Source organism: Triticum aestivum, chromosome 4B (genome assembly GCF_018294505.1).
Source record: "Triticum aestivum cultivar Chinese Spring chromosome 4B, IWGSC CS RefSeq v2.1, whole genome shotgun sequence".
Taxonomy (NCBI): Eukaryota; Viridiplantae; Streptophyta; class Magnoliopsida; order Poales; family Poaceae; genus Triticum; species Triticum aestivum.
In genome coordinates this window covers 200,737,274-200,754,493 of record NC_057804.1, presented here as the reverse complement: position 1 = coordinate 200,754,493, position 17,220 = coordinate 200,737,274, and positions in this window count along the sequence as shown.

The window sequence follows — 17,220 nt, the reverse complement described above, 5'->3', positions numbered from 1 at the left end:
CCCGGGAACCAGGAGACCGCACATCGCCATAGTCAGGCAGGCCGCGCTAGTAAGCCACAGAGCGCAACCATTTTTTAGGGATCTTGTAATTTTGTTCATCCAAAGAGATAAATGAAATACTTATTTCCTGTATCACTTTTCTTTGTGTACTATGGTACACTGGCACGCCCACTTTTTTTTCTTTTTTCCCCGGCGCATGAGAGAAATCCATACTTCTTTTCTTCCCTTCTCCCAGAGTGCATTATAAGATTTTTCTCGTGTCAAACACGTATACTTATGGAACACCAAAAATCCTAGAAAATTAGGAAAGCCTGAGAAATCTGTGTACCAATCCAGGGCAAAAAGAATCAGATCAAAATCACGTTTCTATGAATTATAAAAACTAATTTCCGGCAAGAGATGGCAACGGCTCCTGTACGGACCGCCCGAGTGGGTGGCTCTGGCGACGGGGGCGGTGATCTCACTCTCGGGCCTGCTTCCGGCGCGGGCGTTCGGAGCTCTGCGAGTGGGGAGGCGGTGGCGGCCATGGCGGCATCCTGGCGACCGGCCGGCCCCGCTGCGGGTGCGGTTGGCTTGTCGGGGAGCCGTTTTTGGGCGTTGGCCGAGGCGGATTCCGATGTGGAGTCAGTAGGTGAAGCTACGGAGGAGCTTCTGGGCGCGGCGGCGGAGTTGATGAAGGGCGGCCAGACGGCGTGCTCCATCAGCGACTTTGTCGCGCGTGCGGAGGAGCTGGGGGGCTCCTTCAAGGCCGGGCGCCGGCATGCTTTCGCGCCCGGTGGCCGTGGCGCACGACGTCCTGCGTTCGCCGCGGGCAGGGGGCGCGTGTGTCGCCGGGTCGTGCGGGGCGGGGCAGCATGCGTTTCGCTGATGCGGGCCTGCGTCTGCAACCTGCCCCGGACCAGCCCCGCTCGGAGCTGGCGTCGCCAGCAGCGGCGGCGGCTCCGCTGGATCTGGGCGCTAGTCAACCTAGGGTTGGGGGCGACGAGCCGGGGGTGGTGCTGGGCTGGGCCGCTGGGACGCTCGTTGGCCCATCTGACGGGTTGGCTTTGGTGGCGGCCGAGTCGAACGCTCCCGTGGGGCAGGTGGCCCAACCCATGGCTCAGCCGGGTCCACAGGCGGCAACCTAGCCCATGCCTGTCCGATGCGAGCAGCCATATAAATGGCTGTGGATTCCCCGTGGAACCCTAGATCCCCATTTAGGTTTTCCTGCCACCGCTTCGGAGGTGCGGCGCTTCGGCCACTCCGCACGCTTCCTCCTCCCCACCCCATCCCCCTGCCTCTGCTGCGCTCCTTTGCGGAGGTAGTGAAGATGGGTTCCAAGTCCGACCTTCGGTGGGAGAAGCCGCCCATGGAGCCACCGCGGGACCGATCCCGTGGCCGCGACGACGACAAGGGCGGGTGGGGCCCGCCGCCTGCTTGGTGGCTCAAGGAGCAGGAGCGCAAGAAGAAGAAGAAGGAAGAGCATCGGAAGAGGGGCCTCGAGCTCAAGCACAAGGGGCGGATGTCCTCCCAGGGCGGCGACCGTGCAGTCGATCTGCAAGTGAAGAAGCCGAAGCTCAAGCCTGCGGGGGCGGCGGCTTCCAAGCCACCCCTCCCGCCCAGATCCGCGCAGCCTGGGGGAGGCGGCTCATCCAAGGGCTCTGTGGAGGGGCCGATTCCCGTTGAAGATGCAGATGGCCCGGAGTGCTTCAAGTGCGGCCGATCTGGTCACTACCAGAACACTTGCTCCTTCCCACTACTAGGGAAAAGGCTAGGAGCGTGGGTTTTTAGGCTAGCAGCAGCGCGGGTGGCCGCGCTACTAATAAGGCGCTACAGCTAACTCATAGTAGTAGCGCGGTCCTAACCCGCGCTACTACTATTGACGATATCAGCAGCGCTTTTTGGGAACGCGCTACTATTAACTAGCTGTAGCGATTTTGCCATCCCTCGCTACTGCTATATCTTTCATCATTTTCCCATTTCAGTTCTCCTTTCAGATACTAGATACTAGGTACTGCTAGTATATATCAAATTCATAAACCATTACTAGGTACGGTAGTACTCCCTTCGTTCCAAATTACTCGTCATGGTTTTAGTTCAAACCACGATGAGTAATTCGAAACAAAGGGAGTACTAGATAACAATTTCATGCATAGCCAACATGCATCCTCAAGCAGTACAAGGTCATATCAACGGCCATCATCATATGTAGTTCTAGATGATATCGACGACGATCATCATATGTAGTTCTAGATGATATAGCCACACACACATATGTAGTTCTAGATGATATAGCCACACACACATATGTAGTTCTAGATGATATAGCCACACACACATATGTAGTTCTAGATGATATCGAAGACAATCATCATCCTCAAGCCTGGGCGGTTGGTGTTCCTGATAGTAATTAGGATGGCCTGTCCAACACGAAGATTCTTGCCATCGAGGAATTTCTTCCACCCAACCGAGTTTAAGTGTGTGCGACCGTCCGTGTCCACGCGGTAAGTACAGGTTGTGACGGAGCCCCTTGCAGTAAGGCGTAGTCCAGCTGAGCCTTCTTCATCAGGCTCGATACCATAACTCACAGATATGCTCTTTGCCAATTTCTGAATAAGAAAAACATATCAATTAATAAGCATGTGATCGAACTCTACACTAAAACATATATATCATCGACTAGATTCCACACAACATACCATATCATTGGACTGTACACTAAGTAATTCACACTATTAATTTGCATTTGTAAGTATAACATACCATATCATGTCGATCAACCATGGTATTTGTCAAGCGGGTCACGAATGGCACCCCGACAAAGTCAGCACGTGGCGGAATTATGTCCCACAGGTTGCACACCTCCTCCTCACTCAGCCTTGTTCTTTGAGCTACGATGGCTTCATGAAGTGGGTCCTCATCATCTTCATCGAGTGGGTCCTCATTATCTTCATCATCTTCATCATCTTCGTCATCTTCATCATCTTCCACCAGGTTGAGATAAATGACAGCTAGCTTGGGTCTTTCTGCTCGGAAGTTGAAGCTGATCAACTCACCACCAGTAAGATGCATGCGAGCGACGAAACGGGCCCATCCATCTCCTCCAATCTGCGACATATTGCGTCCTTTCTCGACCTCCATAGTGTACGGCCCCCCAGGAGCCTCAAATGTCACAGTGTCTCCTGTCAGCTTGTTGAATTTCAACCTCACATTGCATGGGACGATCTGTGTAAAATAAGCAAAATGACACAATGCAGTAATGCCAACACTAAAAATAAAATAGTTATTACATTTCATCTAATTTCTTACCGCCGCATGACGAAAACTCGGCTGGAAGTAGATGCCGAACAGCTTGCCAGTTGCAAGGCTGCTGGCGCATCTTGACTTGCACAGTTGACATAGTGGTGGTGGTGGTGGCGCCATTCTTCCTAAAGCAATATGAGCAAAGGATTAACGATCAACTAAATCAAAATGTTCTAAGTGAACTAAATCAACTAGCCTACTAAATCAACTCAATCAAAATGTTCTAAGTCAACTAAATCAACTAGCCTACTAAATCAACCAAATCAAAATGTTCTAAGTCAACTAAATCAACTAGCCTACTAAATCAACTAAATCAAAATGTTCTAAGTCAACTAAATCAACTATCCTACTAAATCAACTAAATCAAAATGTTCTAAGTCAACTAAATCAACTAGCCTACTAAATCAACTAAATCAAAATGTTCTAAGTCAACTAAATCAACTGGCCTACTAAATCAACTAAATCAAAATGTTCTAAGTCAACTAAATCAACTAGCCTACTAAATCAACTAAATCAAAATGTTCTAAGTCAACTAAATTAACTAAAATGAATTAGCCTACTAAATCAACTAAATCAAAATGTTCTAAGTCAACTAAATCAACTAGCCTACTAAGTCAACTAAATTATATCAACTAAATCAAAATGTTGCATATGAGCAGGAGGGAGAAGGAGGGGCGACTCGAGGAGGGAGAAGAGAGTAGGATGGAGGAGGAAGGTGGAGCGAGGAGGGGCCGGCCGGCGCGGCCAGTTGAGGGAGGATGGAGGAGGAAGGCGGGGCAAGGAGGGGCCGGCCGGCGCGGCCAGTTGAGGGAGGACGGAGGAGGAAGGCGGAGCGAGGAGGGGCCGGCCAGCAGCGAGTGGAGAGGGAGGACGGAGGAGGAGGCCGGTACCGAGTCCAGCAAGGAGGAGGAGGTGACGGCGCGCGGCGCAGACGGAGGAGGGGCGACGGGGGCGCGCGGCGCAGACGGATCGGAGAGGATTGAGTGGCTGTGTGTGTGAGTGGATCCGAATGGAGGAGATGAGGGAGATGAATGGCTTAGCAGTTGCGCTCTTCAGGAAAAGACGCTACTGCTAAGCTACCTAGCAGCAGCACCTTTCACAGTAAAGCGCTACTGCTATGTGTCAGCATGTAAAAATAGACTTTGTTCAATATATAAAAAACACATTGATCATCAACGATCTTTTTGTGTACAATCTGATTTGACAATATGAGTCGTCACCGGTTTAGGAACAGGTGAAGACTCATAATGCAGCCACAAATTCTACACATAGAGTTCAATGAAGATCAAGTGCTTGTTAAAGTGTGAGAAGTAACATATTTAAGGTGGTAGAAACTCTCTTCACGGAGCGAGGTGGGACTAAATTTTTGTAGGAAACTTAGCAGTAGCGCTTATCAGAGAAATGCGCTGCTACTATGCCACATAGCAGTAGCGCGCATCACCTTAACGCGTTGCTGCTATAACTACCCTCGCGGCGGCCTCGTAGGAATTATAGCAGCAGCACGTCTTTGGGGTGACACGCTACTGCTATATTTGTCTCAGCAGCGGGTTTTGTCTGTCCGCGCTACTGCTAGTTAGCAGCAGCGAGTTATTTTGGAGCGCGCTACTGGTAAGATTCTATGTATAGGCTTTTCCCTAGTAGTGTCCAACCGTTGTGCGTGGTGTGCAGCACGGAGGGGCACACATCGGCGCAGTGCCCAACCCGCGGCAAGCCTCTGATCTTGCAAACCATGGGGCACGCCATCGCCGGCGAGGCTTCTTCTGTCTCCAGTTCCCGGATGATGCGAGGGAGGAGACACCGATCCTGCTGGGGGCCAACACGACCGTGCTCTCCTCGACTCCGGGTGCGCTCTCGAGGGAGATCTTGGCGATGGATTTGCCGCACCTGTTCGAGGGCGCTTGGGACTGGCAGATCACTCCCATGGAAGGAGGCGCGTTCTCGGTGGTGTTTCCTGACCCGGTGATGCTGCAGATGGCAACTAGTAGTGGCAAGCTCTTTCTGTCCCTCAATAATCTCATGGTGGATATCTATGATGCGATCCTCGATTCGCCCAAAGGATTGGAGATGCCAGAGGTGTGGGTCAAGCTGGGTGGTGACCCTCCGAAGCAGCGTCGCTCCGACAGGCTCATGGCGGCCACCACCATGCTTGGCCGGCCCCTGCAGGTTGATGAGGAGTCCCTTCTTCGCCCCGGGCCGGTGGGCATGCGTTTTGCCTGCCGCAATCCTCGCAAGCTTCGGGGGATGGTCCAGATCTGGTTCAACAATGAAGGATTCAACATCTCCGTCGAGCTCGAGCTCCCCCCGGCGCCACAAGTGGCTCCCCCCTCCCTTCCCCTCCCCCTCCTCCTCACGGGAAAGGCCCGGACGGGAAGGGCACGACGGCGGCCACGACGATGACAAGGAGCTCGATGCAAGCATGGGGGATGACTCCATCGATACGGCAGCGTGGGAGAAGCTGGGAATCACAGAGCAAGGCGGGGCGGTGGCTCATGCGCTGATGCCCAGGGTGGAGCACTCTCTGGCTAGTGGGTCATTGGAGATGGATCTCTCCATCCCGAACCAATACAGCTCCAACCTGGGGTCGGTCACGTCTCCTCTGGTGTGGATGGAGGTGGTCGTGGCCACCTCGACGCTGGCGGAGCCGCAGGAAGAGGCACGCACCCCCATCGTGGTGTCCGCGGAGTCTCTGCCCCCCGCCTCGATCTCCCTGGTGCAAGGCGGACGCAGCAGCAGCAAGCTTGGGGCGGTGAAGACGCTCAAGAAGGTGGCGGTGCACAAGGTGAGCGCGGAGGCGGCGAGCGCAGTGGAGAACCTGGGGGCTTCGGCGACGCCTCGGCAGGCGGTGATGGCCCTGGTTGTGCCTGTCATCGCTCCGATCGTGCAAGAGATGCCCCAGGCGGTGCCCATCCCGAAGGCCAAGTGCTACTAGGCCGTGGTGGAGGGGCAGGTGCCTTCCGTGCGGGTCAGCGCGCACGCCAAGGGAGCCAAGGGCAACCTGCCTTCGTTCCAGCGCGCACAACTTCTCCAAGCCCAGAAGAACCTGGAAACTTCAGGTAATCCCCTGCCACGTTTTACGATTCTAGACTCCTTTTCGGACGAGCATTTGGGCGAGGAGATGGGAGAGAGTGGGGTGGAACCAATGGACGACGGTGGCATGGACGAGCTCATCTCGTTGATCCGTGCTAATGAGGTGGCGCAGGCAGCGCTCGCAGCGGCGGCTGTTCAACAAGCGGAACGCTTGGCACTGGAGGCAGAGCCCTCGCAGGTGCGAGCGATCCTGCCTGATGGGGACAACGCAACAGGGGTTGCTGCTCCCCCCTCACCTCGCTGCGGCAAGGTGAGGCGCATGGCTAAGACGATCACCTCAAGGGGGGGTGCGCCTTCGGAACCGCGTAATTTAAACGCGCGCGCTTATTTGAAACATTCGTGGCTTTAGCCACTCGGGGAGGCGCACCCAACTGAAGGAGTACATCCATAAAGAGGCGATCGACATCGTTGGGCTACAGGAAACGATCAAATGTGAGTTTCGGCACCAAGATATCATTGCTATAGACCCCTTAGAGCGCTTCGTGTGGCAACATAGCCCAGCTCAGGGCCATTCGGGCGGTATGCTGCTTGGTTTCTGTAGTGCTACCTTCGAGGTGCAAGTCTATGGACCGGCAGATCACTCCCATTTGGCCGAGTTCTTGGGAGAACTTGAAGCCAAGGTGCTCGATCTAGCTGAGGCTCAGATCCCGCTCATGGTGGGAGGGGATTTTAACCTGATCCGTTCGGGGGCGGACAAGAACAATGACAACGTTAATTGGCCAAGGGTGGCCATGTTCAACAATGCTATTGCTTCGATGGAACTTAGGGAAGTGGCTAGAACAGGTGCGAGATACACTTGGACTAACAAGCAACTAGCCCCGGTGCGATCTGTGCTGGATCGTGTCTTCATGTCTCCGGACTGGGAAGTCCTGTTCCCTTTGTGCTCGCTTCTTGCGGAGACAAGGATTGGTTTGGACCAGGTGCCTCTAATCTTATCTTCAGGGGAAGATAGACTCAGGCGTAGCCCGCATTTTTTCTTCGAAACCGCGTGGTTTGAGGTCCCTGATTTCGATGCAATCTTTAAGGAGAGATGGCAACGGAGTATCCAGCAAGCCGGCTAGCAATGTGGTCCTTTGGAGCTTTGGATTGCGGTGGGGGCCTGCCTGCGCGCTAGCCTTAAGGGGTGGGGCGTGAACCAGGGATGTGAGGCCAAGGTCCTCAGGGCGAGGCTTCTGGCTGATATCGCCGTCCTTGATGCCCAAGCAGACTCGCGCCCTTTCTCGGAGCTAAAATGGGCGCATCGCTACACCTTGGAAGGCCAAGTCGAAGCATTGCTGCGGTCCGAGGAGGAATATTGGAGGCGCAGAGGTGGCCTCAAGTGGACGCTCAAATGGGACGCGAACACTAAGTATTTCCAAGCCTACGCGAATGGCCGGCGGAGAAAATGCTCTATCCTAAGGCTACAGACGGAGCAAGGGCTCCTGCTTCAGCAATCAGAGATCTCCAATCACATCTACGACTTCTACATTAGTTTGATGGGGTCGGACGAGACACAGCATGCGCGCCTGCGGGTGGATGTGTGGCTGCCGTCGCAGTGGGTGTCTGCTAGCGAGAAAGATGAGCTGGGGCTTGCGTTCCTCCCTAAGCAAATCGACGACGCGCTGTTGTCCATGAAAACCGACACGGCGCCAGGTCCTGACGGGTGGCCGGTGGCGATGTTTAAACATTTCTGGCCACTGCTGCGTGGCCCTATCTTCGACGTGTGCAACGGTTTTATGCGCGGCTTCGTGGATATAGCTAGCTTAACTACGGGGTCCTCTCGCTCATTCCGAAAGTTCCGGGTGCGGACAACATTCGTCAGTACAAGCCTATTGCTCTTATTAATGTCCCGTTCAAGATATGTGCTAAAGGTTGCGCAACTAGGTTTTCTCCGGTCGCTCACCGCATCATTAGTCGCTCACAGTCGGTGTTTATTCGTGGTAGGAACATTCTAGAGGGTCCGTTAGCCTTGCAAGAGACCCTTCACGAGCTCAGACGAACACACGAACCGGTGATCCTCCTGAAATTAGATTTCGAGAAGGCTTACGATTGTGTCAACTAGGCTTTCCTTCGGCAAGTCCTCTCCAGCAGGGGCTTCGCGCCTGTTTGGGTGCACCGAGTGATGCAACTGGTCTCGGGGGGCCAGACTGCTATCTCGGTTAACGGAGAAGTAGGGAACTTCTTCCGGAACAAACGGGGATTGCGCCAAGGCGATCCCATGTCTCCACTCCTTTTTAACTTCATAGCCGATGCATTGGCTGCCATGCTGCGGAAAGCCATGGAGGCTGGCCACATTAAAGGGGTGTTAGGACACCTGATCCCAGGGGGGATCTCTCACTTGCAGTACGCGGATGATATGCTTCTATTGTTCCAACCAGACCCGCACAGCATCGCTACAGTCAAAGCTCTGCTTCTTAGCTTTGAACTTATGTCGGGGCTTAAGATAAACTTCTATAAGAGCGAAGTGATGTATTTGGGCTTGGAGGCGCAGGATAGTAGGCGCATCGCGGACCTGCTAAATTGCACGTTAGGAAAACTGTCGTTTAACTATCTGGGCCTTCCATTAGATGCCAAGCGCATTAAGATTGACGGCTGGGCCCCGCTGTGGACCAAGGTGGGTGATCGGGTTTGCCTTGGAGGGGAAAGTTTCTCTCCTCCGCAGCCAGGTTGGTGCTCACAAATTCGAGCCTCTCCTCGCTGCCTCTATTTGCAATGGGGCCATTCCTTCTGGCCAATGGGGTGCATGCCAGGATGGACACTCCCCGGTCCCGTTTCTTTTGGGAAGGAGCGAGACCCAAGCGCAAATATCACATGGTTCGATGGGATGCGGTGTGTCGTCCGAAGGCCCAGGGTGGGCTAGGGATCACGAACACCAGAATCCTCAACATTTGCGCTTATGTGCAAATGGATCTAGAAGCTGTCGCAGGGGGCGACGGGCCTGTGGGTTGATCTACTCCGCACTAAGTACTTCCCGTCGGGGAACTTCTTTGAAGGGGTGGCCAGGGGCTCACCGTTTTGGAATGACCTCCAAGCGGTTCGGCCAGCCTTCGCCTTGGGAGACAAGTTCTCCGTTGGCAATGGCCGTTCGGCCCGGTTTTGGTTGGATCACTGGGTAAGATCTCAACCCCTTTTGTTCGCTTTTCAGGACCTGTACATCCAGGCGGTCAACCCAGACATGTGCGTAGCCTCGGCGCTTGCGTCCTCCCCTCCTGCGATCTGTTTCAGACGCGAGCTAACGGGAACGGAACTAGCCCACCTGGCTGAGTTACGTGAGCTTATCGCGCCGGTGACGCTTACCATGCACGCGGACACCGTGTCGTGGTCCCTCACTTCTTCCGGCAAGTTCACGGTTAAAGCTTTATACCGTAAGATGTGCCAGAGCCAGGCCTGCCTTGTGCCGAAAAGCCTACGGACCGTGCATCTACCTCTTAAGATTAAGGTGTTCTTCTGGCAGATGTTCCGCAATCGGCTGCCCACCTCGGCTAATGTGGCCAAACGGAATGGTCCATCGACGGGCACTTGTGCGGTTTGTCACGTCGCGGACGATGCGAATCATGTTTTTCTTCGGCTGCCCTTTAGCTCGCTTTGCTTGGAGTGCGGTTCGAGCAGCCGCTAACACCTCTTGGAACCCGCGTTCGACCTCCGACCTTGCGGGCTTATTTGCCTCTGCCTCTGGAGGCAACAATCGCGTGTTGTGGAGTTGTATCGGAACCCTAGCTTGGTCTCTCTGGCTAACTAGGAATAAACTTACGATCGAGGGTATATTCCCAACACACCCTGCTAACATCCTATTCAAATGCAACCTCTTCCTGCAGCAGTGGAGTCCGTTGGTGAGGCGCAAGGATGCTGATAAGATGAAGCATGCCCAAGACCGTCTGCGCGCCATCTACATTTTGGCTAGGGAGCCTCCCGCCTCGTCTCCGTCGTGATTGGGGCCCTTTTGCGTCGTGTTTGAGCGAGCCTGCGTGCTCTATGCTCTGGCTTCGTGCCATGTTCTCACATCACCCTTCTCTGGCCAGGTCTTTCGGGTGTAAACTTTAAGTTACTGCTGGCCGGGAGCCTCCATGCTCGTGTCATTTACTTTAGGAACTTGGTCTGTTATGCTGCCTGCTGTGGGCTTTATTAATTTAAAGTCGGACGCGTCTAATCGTCTTCGTTCTAAAAAAACTAATTTACTGGGTGCAAAAGTTTCTGATTTTCAGCAGGATCAACGCAACTATCACCGTAAGCTATCCTAAAGGTCTTACTTGGCACTTTATTGAAACAAAAGCTATAAAACATGATAACTACAGTAGCATAATCATGTGTACACACAAAAAGAGTAAGGTTAAATATTGGATTGTCTCCCAACAAGCGTTTTTCTTTAATGCCTTTCTAGCTAGGCATGATGATGACAATGATGCTCACATAAAAGATAAGAATTGAAACATAATGGCGACATCATGAAGCATATGACTAACATATTTAAGTCTAACCCACTTCCTATGTATTGGGATTTTGTGAGCAAACAACTTATGGGAACAATAATCAACTAGCATAGGAAGGCAAAACAAGCATAGCTTCAAGATTTTCAACACATAGAGAGGAAACTTGATATTATTGCAAATCCTACAAGCATATGTTCCTCCCTCATAATAATTTTCAGTAGCATCATGAATGAATTCAACAATATAACCAGCACATAAGCATTATTTTTATGATGCACAAGCATATATATTTTACTACTCTCCACATAAGCAAACTTCTTCTTTATGGCATGCGTATCATCACAATAATCATCATAAATAGGAGGCATGCTTTCATCATAATAAATTTGCTCATCAAAACTTGGGGAACAAAAAATATCATCTTCATCAAACATAGCTTCCCCAAGCTTGTGGCTTTGCATATCATTAGCATCATGGATATTCAAGGAATTCATACTAACGACATTGCAATCATGCTCATCATACAAAGATCTAGTACCAAACATTTTAATGCATTCTTCTTCTAGCACTTGAGCACAATTTTGCTTTCCATCATTCTCATGTAAAATATTAAAAAGATGAAGCGTATGAGGCAAACTTAATTCCATTTTTTGGTAGTTTTGTTTTATAAACTAAAGTAGTGATAAAACAAGAAACTAAAAGATTCGATATCAAGATCTAAAGATATACCTTCAAGCACTCACCTCCCCAGCAACGGCGCCAGAAAAGAGCTTGATGTCTACTACACAATCTTCTTCTTGTAGACGTTGTTGGGCCTCCAAGTGCAGAGGTTTGTAGGGCAGTAGAAAATTTCCCTCAAGTGGATGACCTAAGGTTTATCAATCTGTGGGAGATGTAGGATGACCTAAGGTCTCTTGTGTCCCCAACAAATCCAATACAATAGTAAATTGTATAGGTGCACTAGTTCGGCGAAGAGATGGTGATACAAGTGCAATATGGATGGTAGATATAGGTTTTTGTAATCTGAAAAAAAAAATAGCAAGGTAACTAATGATAAAAGTGAGAGTAAACGGTATTGTAATGCTAGGAAACAAAGCCTAGGGTTCATACTTTCACTAGTGCAAGTTCTCTCAACAATAATAACATAACTGGATCATATAACTATCCCTCAACATGCAACAAAGAGTCACTCCAAAGTCACTAATAGCGGAGAACAAACGAAGAGATCATTGTTGGGTATGAAACCACCTCAAAGTTATCCTTCCTGATCAATCTATTCAAGAGTCTGTAGTAAAATAACACAAAGCTATTATTTCCGTTCAATCTATCCTAGAGTTCGTACTGGAATAACACCTTAAGACACAAATCAACCAAAACCCTAATGTCACCTAGATACTCGAATGTCACCTCAAGTATTCGTGGGCATGATTATATGATATGCATCACACAATCTCAGATTCATCTATTCAAACAACACAAAGAACTTCAAAGAGTGCCCCAAAGTTTCTACCGGAGAGTCAAGATGAAAACATGTGCCAACCCCTATGCATAAGTTCACATGGTCACTGAACCCGCAAGTTGATCACCAAAACATACATCAAGTAGATCACGTGATATCCCATTGTCACCACAGATAAGCACGACAAGAGATACATCAAGTGTTCTCAAATCCATAAAGACTCAGTCCGATAAGATAACTTTAAAGGGAAAACTCAATCCATTACAAGAGAGTAGAGGGGGAGCAACATCATAAGATCCAACTATACCAAGATCGTGCCAAATCAAGAACACGAGAGAGAGAAAGATCAAACACATAGCTACTGGTACATACCCTCAGCCCCGAGGGTGAACTACTCCCTCCTCGTCATGGAGAGCACCGGGATGATGAAGATGGCCACCGGTGAGGGATCCCCCCAGCAGGGTGCCGGAACAGGGTCTTGTTTGGTTTTTGGTGGATACAGAGTCTTGTGGCGGCGGAACTCCCGATCTATTGTGCTCTCCGATGTTTTTAGGGTATATGGATATATATAGGCGAAAGAAGTCGGTCATGGGAGCCACGAGGGGCCCACGAGGGTGGGGGGCGCGCACAGGGGAGTAGGGCGCGCCTCCCTGCCTTGTGGACACCTCGAAGCTGCCCTGACGTCTACTCCAAGTCTCCTGGATTGCATCCGTTCCAAAAATAACTCTCCCAAAGGTTTCATTCCGTTTGGACTCCGTTTGATACTCCTTTTCTTCGAAACACTGAAATAGGCAAGAAAACAGCAATTTGGGCTGGGCCTCCGTTAATAGGCTAGTCCCAAAAATAATGTAGAAGTGTATAATCAAGCCCATAAACATCCAAAACAGATAATATAATAGCATGAATACTTCATAAATTATAGATACGTTGGAGACGTATCAGCGCACAGCATCGGCTTGATCTGATTGGCGAGAGGTCAGGGATGACTGGCACTTGGCCCAGATGGGCTTCATAGTGCCTGCCCGCTAGGTAAACTCTCTCTCTCTCTCTCCCTCTCTCTCTTTTGCTATTCTTTTGTTTCTGTTTTCTAATTAGCAATTTTTTTTATTTGGCAAAAATACCAAATCACTTTATAAAATTCTCCAAACTCTTGCGGCCACTATCTGATGTGAACCAGAGGCCCTCACCCAGTTTCAAAATATTTGGAGCTAACAAATATTTTATAGGATTTAATAGCTCCAAAACAAATACAATATGGGTTAATTCAAAATTCCAGGATGACGTAGAAAAATGTGCACCATTTTTAGCAGAGGTTTTCAACCAATTCAAGAATGATGAACTTTTCTAAAGAACATTCTAGGATCATTGAAAATATTTATGGTTGCCCCTATTTGATTTAATTTTTGTGCTAGGGTTTGTCATCCCCATTTCCAGTTTCAAATAAATTTAGACATGATGCACACATGAAGCTAGCCTAGTGCATTACCAGAAGCTAGGGATGTGACGGCAACACCACCGCAGGAGCATGAGGGGTAGTCCCGTCCTTCTGAGTCGGAGTCGCTCCGACCACAGTAGGACGCTTGGCCTCGGCGGCTCCAGCGTCCTCCTTCCTCTTTGCCACCGACATCAGCCTGGTATCAGGTGAACATATTGACTACTGCACTGAGATCAAAGATCAAGGGCAAGGAGATACACTTACTGATCCTCGGCGATGTAATTCCTCTTCCTACCTAGGAGCGCAAACTTCCCTGGCACGGGCGGCGTGATGTCTGCTAGAAATACGTCGGTATTTCCCCAAAGAGGAAGGGATGATGCAGTATAGAGACAGTAGGTATTTACCTCAGTGATTATACCAAGGTTATCAAACTAGTAGGAGAACCTCCTCACACCTCGTAAACAGCACCCGCACACAAATAACAAATACTCGCAACCCGTCGTGTTAAAGGGGTTGTCAATCCCTTTCGGGTACGACACCTCAAGATAGGAAAATAACGTGAGATAAAAGTGGTAGATAGGATAAATAGACCATAGAAAAAATAAATTGCAGCAAGGTATTTTGTATTTTTAGTTTAATAAATCTGAAAATAAATGCAAAGGAAAATAGATCGCAAAGGCAAATATAATGAACGGAGACCCGGGGCCGTAGGTTTCACTAGAGGCTTCTCTCAAGAAAAATAGCAAATGGTGGGAAGACAATTACTGTTGGGCAATTGATAGAATTTCAAATACTCATGATGATTTCCACGCAATGATCATTATATAGGCATCACGTCCAATATTAGTAGACCGACTCATGCCTGCATCTAGTACTATTACTCCAAACATCGACAACTATCTAGCATGCATCTAGTGTATTAAGTTCATGGGAAAACAGAGTAATGCAATAAGAACGATGACATGATGTAGACAAGATCTATTTATGTAGAAATAGACCCCATCTTGTTATCCTTAATAGCAACAATACATACATGCTGTTTCATTTCTGTCACTGGGATCAAGCACCATAAGATCGAACCCATCACAAAGCACCTCTTCCCATTGCAAGATAACTATATTTGTCGGAGTTCTGGAAACGGGGGTCGCCAGACTTGCCTACCTGCGACCCACGGTGTGGCTCCACGAGTGGCCCAGTACAGCCCGTCTTCGACAACCAACACTCAAGACCCTCGTGAGGGGCCAAGCCTCGCGAGGCGGACGACACAAGGCCTCCTCAGGAGAGGCCTCACCAGGCGGGCTCGCAAGGGGGCGGAGAGATCAAGGCAAGGGGTACCTCGTAAGGTTCCCGTGATGCAAGCCATGACGACCAAGGCCAGGCGGGCGCCAGGCAGGCGCCAGCGTGCGAAGTGTCCTCGTTTCCCCTTTGGTGCTAAGGGGGCAAGCGCAGGTGCAGAGTACCAAGGCATCAGGAAAAGGTTTCCATATCGGTGCAACAAGACCAAGACCAGCAGGATGGTAGGACGGAGGTCATCGTGGAGCACAAGACAGCATCATTGCCAGCACCTTTGACAGGCGAAGACCACCTTTAGTCAGGATAGCTTGTACTAGCTGTCCCCTTTCAAAACAGTCGTTGTTGGATCCCTTCCCGCTCAATATTTGGGAAGAGGACCAGGGCCTCTATAAATAGGACCTAGCCACCACCATAGGGGAGGATCCAAAACCAGAACAAGTAGAACACCACACCAGCTCGAGAGCACCTCTCCTCAGGAGGTTGTTCTTCCCTTGTATTGTTCATCACCAACCGAAGAGGCAATCCACCACCACCACACAGGAGTAGGGTATTAGACCACAACGGTGGCCCGAACCTGTATAAATCTTGTTTCTCCTGTGTTGTGAGTTCACCGAGCTAAGCTTTGAGATCGCGGTGAGGCTGAGAGCAAGACTCAGTAGGGGGGAATCTTCGTGCGCACCCAGTGTTCGAACCTCAAGGGTTTTGCTGGAACCCGCAATCTGACATTTGGTGCACCGGGTAGGGGTGCGCTGGAGCTTTCCTTCAGCCAGTTAGCTCGCCGTCGCTCCGCAAGTCCATTGTCTGGTGACCTGATGACCAGCACCGGTCGCCGGGCAGCCTGGCCAGCCCGGGCCACGCCGCCTGCCCAAGAAGACCTCAAGCCCACGCCCTAGGCAGCCCCCGTGCTGCAGAGCGCATGGTGAGGGCGGCGCAGTAACACACCACCCGCCCTTACTCCGCGACAGGTGCGGGTGGCTGCAAGGGCCTCAAGCCACGCCGCGGCCATGGTGCCGCACACCCAACGGGAACAAAAAAATAGGAGAGCCACGCTCACTGTGGCTCGGGAGCTACTGCGATGCAGGTTGATGGAGAGGGGTCGGGATGCATTGTTGGAGTGCGTTGCCGAGCTCCTGGATGCCGCAGCCTCGGGGGCACCGTCTTTCTGCTTCTAGCTTGCACCCCGGGCCTTGGCCGGATCACATGGCGGACCTCTCCATGCCCGCGTGCCCTCGAGCGCGCCCCAAGGCTTCATCGACACCAGCTCAACCATCGGCGCCGTACGCCAGGTCGCACCCGCACCACCTTCGGTGAATGGGGGCGCGCACGTTCCCGCCCATGGCCCGGGTGGGCCGCTGCCCTACCATCCTTAAGACGGCGCACTAGGCCGGGCAACATGGAGTGTGGGGAACTACAGCGAAGTCTTCGAGGCAGCAGCTTTGGAGGCTTAGGTGCCCCGCATGGTGGATCGGGAGTACACGCTGGAAGACGACTTTGGCTCGTTCCTCGAGCCAGGCTGGGAGGAGGAAACGCCAGAGGCCGAGCCCTTCCAGGAGCCTCACCAACCGCACCGGGAGCAGTAGCTACCGGGTACAACTAATTCCTTAGGAGCAAGCTTATGCTAACCATGGGTTGCAAGAGGTTCAGGTCACAGCAGTGGACGGTGGCCGCAGCTTGGCAGCCTCCCTTCCTCCAGGAGGAGCCCACTGGGGGCTGCAGGAGAGGGGTCGGGAGCAAGGCCCCTCCCCGCGGCGCACGGAGCAAGGCGTCCCCCGTAGGTAGGCCCTCTGCCGGGGAGGTGCTTGATAACCCACAAGTGTAGGGGATCGCAACAGCTTTCGAGGGTAAAGTATTCAACCCAAATTTATTGATTCGATATAAGGGGAGCCAAAGAATATTCTCGAGTATTAGCAGTTGAGTTGTCAATTCAACCACACCTGGATAACTTACTATCTACAACAAAGTATTTAGTAGCAAAGTAATATGATAATAAAGGTAACAGTGGCAAAAGTAAAGATAATAGTTTTTGGGTTTTTGTAATAGTTGAAACAGCAGCAAGGGAAAAGTAAATAAGCGAAGAACAATATGTGAAAAGCTCGTAGGCAATGGATCAATGATGGATAATTATGCCGGATGTGATTCCTCATGTAATATCTATAACATAGGGTGACACAGAACTAGCTCTAGTTCATCAATGTAATGTAGGCATGTATTCCGTAAATAGTCATATGTGCTTATGGAAAAGAACTTGCATGACATCT